Raw genomic sequence first — 5,479 nt, forward strand, 5'->3', positions numbered from 1 at the left:
AGGGGATCGAGCTAGCTGCACATGCCCAGAGAGAGTCCCAAGCCCTGGGGGCATGCTGTACCTGGTTGAATGAGGAGACAGTGCCCGGAGCCGTTCAGCTATGTTGCCGTGAGATGGGTCTCATTTCCCGTCCCATGCAGATCATACTGTTCCCTCTTATGGTGGGAAAGGATTTTGGATAAGATTGGTCGATAGTAGGCACTCTTCTACCTTTCAGAGTCTGACCTTCTTCTCAATCAGGCGTTATTCTTTGTTTTATAACCAACATTGAATGAAACTTTGGAGGAGGTGCTATTTAGTACTGAGCTTGTACAGCTATTTTCAAACAGGTCTTTTGTTGGAAATTGAGTAGGCGAGTGGGATATTGTTGAATTGTAGTAGAAGAGGTGAGAAATTTTTGGTTGGTATTAGGCGACAAGTTGTGTGATGAAAGTCCTGAGTGCTCAGAGTGAGTGATATAACTGCGGCCGCATTAGCTTTGGCCCACAGAGGAGAAGGCCACGCCCACTTTGGAAGGCCACACCCCCTTCGTGGTGGCCACGCCTCTAGCCCGTCCCTGGCCACTCCCACCCAGGATCCTGGACTGGAGGAAGGGTGGTGGACGGTCTCCCCACTGGGCTTCCCCGGGAATCTGCGCATGGCTGGGGGGAGGAGCGGCTCCCGGCTGGGCTCCCCATACCCACCTGGAGAGGAGGGACCAATTAACTGGTGGGCCTGTCCTGCGGAGCTGGACCTGCAGCGGGGGTGTCCCCGCTGGCTGGCTTCCGCGGGAATCGGAGCGGTTGGGGGTAGGAGCGGCTCTCAACACTGTTTCTAATGAAAATATATGTTGGATATTTTGCATATATAGTAGAGGGGAAAGGTGATACAGTTATTAGTAAGAAAGAAAACATTTTCTTTCCTTCCTTGGTGACAACTGAGATTTATTTATTTATTTATTTGTTTATTTTTATTAAATCACCATAAGATATAAAGTTACAAAGTTGTTAATTTGTTCATGATTGGGTTCCCATCATACAAATCTCCACAACTGGTCCCTTCACTAGTGTATATTTGCCAATGTCCTCAGTTTCCCTTATTTCACTCCCATCCCCCAGTCTGCCGCTATGGCAGAGTTTTCTTCTCTCTCTCTTTTTCTCTCTTAAGAGCTTTCTCTCTCTCTTTTTGGGATTTATTTTTTGTAATACAAGTGCTGAAGGGTTATCATACGTATTATTCTACCTACTTTCAGCACACAATTCTAGTTCAAAGTGATCATTTTCAACTATTATTTTTAATATTTTTTTATTTTATATGGTAGTTCACAATATTTGATTACATTTAATATTCAAGCACCAATCCCACCACCATTACACCTTCCCACCACCAAATTTGGGATGTTTACATCCCAAGCCCCAATCCCTCTGGGGTGCCCTGATCCAACTATTATTTTCATAGTGGTCCCTTCTCTATCCTAACTGCCCTCTCCAACATAGTTGTGGCTTTCAACTATAAGCCAGTCCTCCTGACCCACCTTTTACTGCCCTTGGACAATAGTCTCATACTATGTTTTTTATATCACACAAATGAGTGCTATCATTCTATGTCTGTCCCTCTCCTTCTGACTCATTTCACTTAGCATTATATTCTCCATGTCCATTCATTTATAAACAAATTTCATGATTTCCTTCTTCCTGGTGGCTACATAGTATTCCATTGTGTGGATGTGCCATAGTTTATTTATCCAGTTGTCTGTTTTCAAGCAATCAGATTGTTTCTAGTTTCTAGTTTCTGGCTATTGTGAATAGTGCTGCAATGAACAAAGAAGTGCAGATGGCATTTCTACTGTATGTTTTGGGGCCTTTGAGATATATTCCCAGAAGTGGTATTCCTGAGTCATAAGGAAGCTCAATTTCTAGTTTTCTGAAGAATGTCCATGCTGCTTTTCAAAAAAGCTGAACTAGTCAACATTTCCACTAATAAAAGTGAGGGTCCTTTTCTTTCCACACCCAGCTTTAGCTGTTCTTGTTCTTTTAGATGTGTGCCAGTCTCTGTGGTATAAAATATCTCATTGTTGTTTTGATTTGCATATCCCTGATAAATAGTGATATAGGTTTTGGCCATTTGGATTTCTTTTTTGAGGATGTTTCTATTCATTTTTTCTCCCCAATTTTTTGATGGGGTCGAATTTTTTTTTGTCTTTAAATTTCTACCAGTGCCTTATATACCTTGGACATTAACCCCTTATCAGATGGGTATTGGATAAATGATTTTTCCCATTCGGTGGACTGTCTTTATCTCTTGGTCACCATTTCCTTTGAGGTGCAGAGACTTCTGATTTTAATGTTATCCCATTTGTTTATCTTTGCTTCCACTTCCTTGGTCAGTGGTGTTTTGTCTTTGAAGATGCCTTTATGTTCAGTGTCATGAAGGGCTCTGCCTTTGTTTTCCTCCATGATCCTTATGGATTCAGGTATAATATTGTGGTCTTTATTTCATTTTGATTTGACTTTTTTCATGGAGATAGAAAGATGTCTATCATCTTTCATAGAGCCACCCAGTTTTTTTCAGCATAACTTAATAACTGAGATTTAAAAGAAAATGACTCAAGAGAAGACTCAAGGAAACCACATCAAGCAGCTGTTGTGTCCAAAGAATTGTGTGAGTTACTGGAAGTTTATCAATGTGTTCCTCAAATCTTAATGAGGAAAAAAATGTGCATAGTGAAACCTATTCTCCACAGTGATTTCAAAGTCTGTGGAATGCAGAATTCTAAGGTAACCTGTTCCCCAGATGTCCAGCCTTATTTCTAAGAATTTGAATATGATGAAATATATTCATGGTTTTGTTACTTTTCATGGCAAAAAGGATTTGACAGGTGTACTTAAGATTACTTATCAATTAACATTGAGTTAATCTAAAGAACAATTTGATTGAACCATTTTAATCTTAGTGAGCCTAATGTAAAAGCAGTCACTGTCCTCCCATTGTTCACCAATTTGCTCTAGTAGGCCCAGTAACGTCTCCATTCTGAGACTTGTTGTTACTGTGTTTGGCATATTGAATATGTCATGAGTAGCTTGCCAGGCTTTGCCATGCAGGCGAGATACTCTTGGTAGCTTGCCGGGCTCTCTGAGAGGGGCAGAGGAATCAAACCCGACTCAGCCAGGCTGGCTGCGTGCAAGGCAAACACCCTACCGCTCACATGTGAGTTATTGTTAAATGTAAAAGCAGACTATTTTAAAAATAGTTTTACTTAGTGATAAATTTTTTACCACACCCATCAGTGCTCAGGATTCATTCCTTTTGTGCTCAAGGATCATTCTGAGTAGTACTCAGAGGACCATATGAAGTGGCCAGACTTGAACCCCAGTTGGCCACATGTGAGGCAAGCATGCTACCTGCTGTACTATCTCTCTGGCGCCTGTCAAAGAAGTTTAAAAGCTGTCTTCTCTCTCTAGTAGTACTAAATGCAGCCAGAGGAGAGGATTTGATACTAGAGAAGTTACTTGCAGCAATAGAGCCACAAAAACCTAAGAGCAATTTTGTTGTGCTGAGAATAGTACCTGACTGATGCAAGTCTTACATCTAAGGAATTGAAATTAACCAATAATATAAATGGGCTATGTAGCAAATTGTTTTCAAAATTTCCACTCCCTGAGTGCATAATCCAGTTGCCATTTTGATTCAGTTATCTGAGACACTAAGCAAAGAATCCAATTGAGCCTGCCTGGACTTCTGAGCCTTAGAAATGTGAGATTATTAGTGGGAATTGTTAGACTCTGTTAAACTGGTGATATTTTGTTTTATTTTGTGGTCACACCTAACAGTGCTCAGGGCTCAATTCTCACTCTGTGTTCAGGAGTTACTCCTAGTTGGGCTTCGGGGACTATATATGGCCTCTGGGGGTCAAACAGAACTGGGATCAGCCACTTGCAAGGCATTTGCCTTAACCCTGTACTATCTCTCCAGCCCTGGGCTGTTAAACTTATGGTTATTAGTTATATATCAATAAAAATTAATGTCTCATCCTTAATTAATTCTGAATTCTTAAGAGAACTTGTTGCTAAGATATCTTAAATTCTGAATCAATGCTAAATGACCTATGCAGTTCAGTTCTTTACTATTGATAACAAAATTATCTCCTTATATTTGCATGAATCATTTGCATAGCTTTTTCACATACAATTTACTCTCTTGATTTTTGCAAATAAAGAATCATTATATCTGAGTCTTTAAAGAAAAGAAACTGAAAATGGAACAAATGTGATTTGCCAACTAATCCTCTTAAGTGGCAGAAATGGGATTTGAATTCAGTCCTGAATGTGAACAGAACAGTTGTGAGGGAGCTACCATTTTTCTTGTTATAAGAACTGGTGCCGTAATTATTTTTCTCCTTGTCATGAGTACACTTTTAGAGAAACTCTTTTCAAGTTCTACAAATGCAGTGTTTTATGGTTAAACTTAGTCACTGTGTTGTAGTTACATTTCCAAGATTTATCTTACAATTAGAAATTTGTACCTTTTGACAAATTTGCCCCAGAAAGCCCAGCAAGCTACCAAGGGTATGTGCCCGCAAGACATAGCCTGGCAAGCTACCCATGATGTACTAAATATGCCAACAAAAGTAGCAAAAATGGGTCTCATTTCCCTAACCCTGAAGGAGTCTCCAGCTGAGTTGGGAAGAATGAGAGGGCTTGTACTAAGCAGACGGCGTGCAAGTCAATGAGCTGGCAGGTGCCCTGCAAGCAGCTGGCCACGAAGGCGGCCTCACAAGAGTGTGCCAACCACCGGCAGCATGAAGAAGCCACATTGCGACCGGACCAACACTGTGGCGCAGCACGAGATCCGCCGCTACCAGAAGTCCACTGAGCTGCTCATCCGCCAGCTGCTGTTCCAGCAGCAGTGCACAAGATCGCACAGGACTTCAAGATCAACCTGCGCTCCCAGACCTCGGTGGTCATGGTGCTGCAGGAGGCATGCGTGGCCTACCTCTTCAAGGTATCTTCGAGGATACCAACTTTTGTACCATCCATGCCAAGTGAGTCACCATCATGCCCAAGGACTTCCAGCTGGTGTGCCACATCCTCAGAGAGAGGGCATAAAGTTTACGATCTCAGGATTGGGACAAAAGAAGATACTACTGGCACCTGCTCTAGCAAATTGATGATTAATGGGATGACAGTGCTACAGTGCTATAATTTTCACCCATTTATTACAACAACCATCCCATTCTCTACTACTGGTAATCTGTCCTCTGTATCTACGGATTTGTTTGTTTAGGCTCCATATATAAATGACATCATACAGTTGTAGTTCTCAATTTTATTTTACTTGATATGATATTCTCAATCACCACCACCATAACTCATAACTCCCTGTCTTTTTCCTCTCTTCTCAACATAGATTTTTCATTGAATTGTAAATTTTTTTTCATGACAGGATTTTCTTCCTATAACTAAGTAAATTAGTTATAGAAAGTCTATAAATTTTATATATA

At 41.0% G+C, this 5,479-nt stretch overlaps 1 pseudogene; it reads left to right on the forward strand.

The window, feature by feature from the left end:
• The first annotated feature begins 637 nt into the window (after window positions 1-637).
• LOC130040257 (histone H3.3C-like) lies at window positions 638-5,146 on the forward strand (annotated as a pseudogene).
• Window positions 5,147-5,479: the final 333 nt, after the last annotated feature.

This window comes from Sorex fumeus, unplaced genomic scaffold (genome assembly GCF_029834395.1).
Source record: "Sorex fumeus unplaced genomic scaffold, SorFum_2.1 ptg000002l, whole genome shotgun sequence".
Taxonomy (NCBI): Eukaryota; Metazoa; Chordata; class Mammalia; order Eulipotyphla; family Soricidae; genus Sorex; species Sorex fumeus.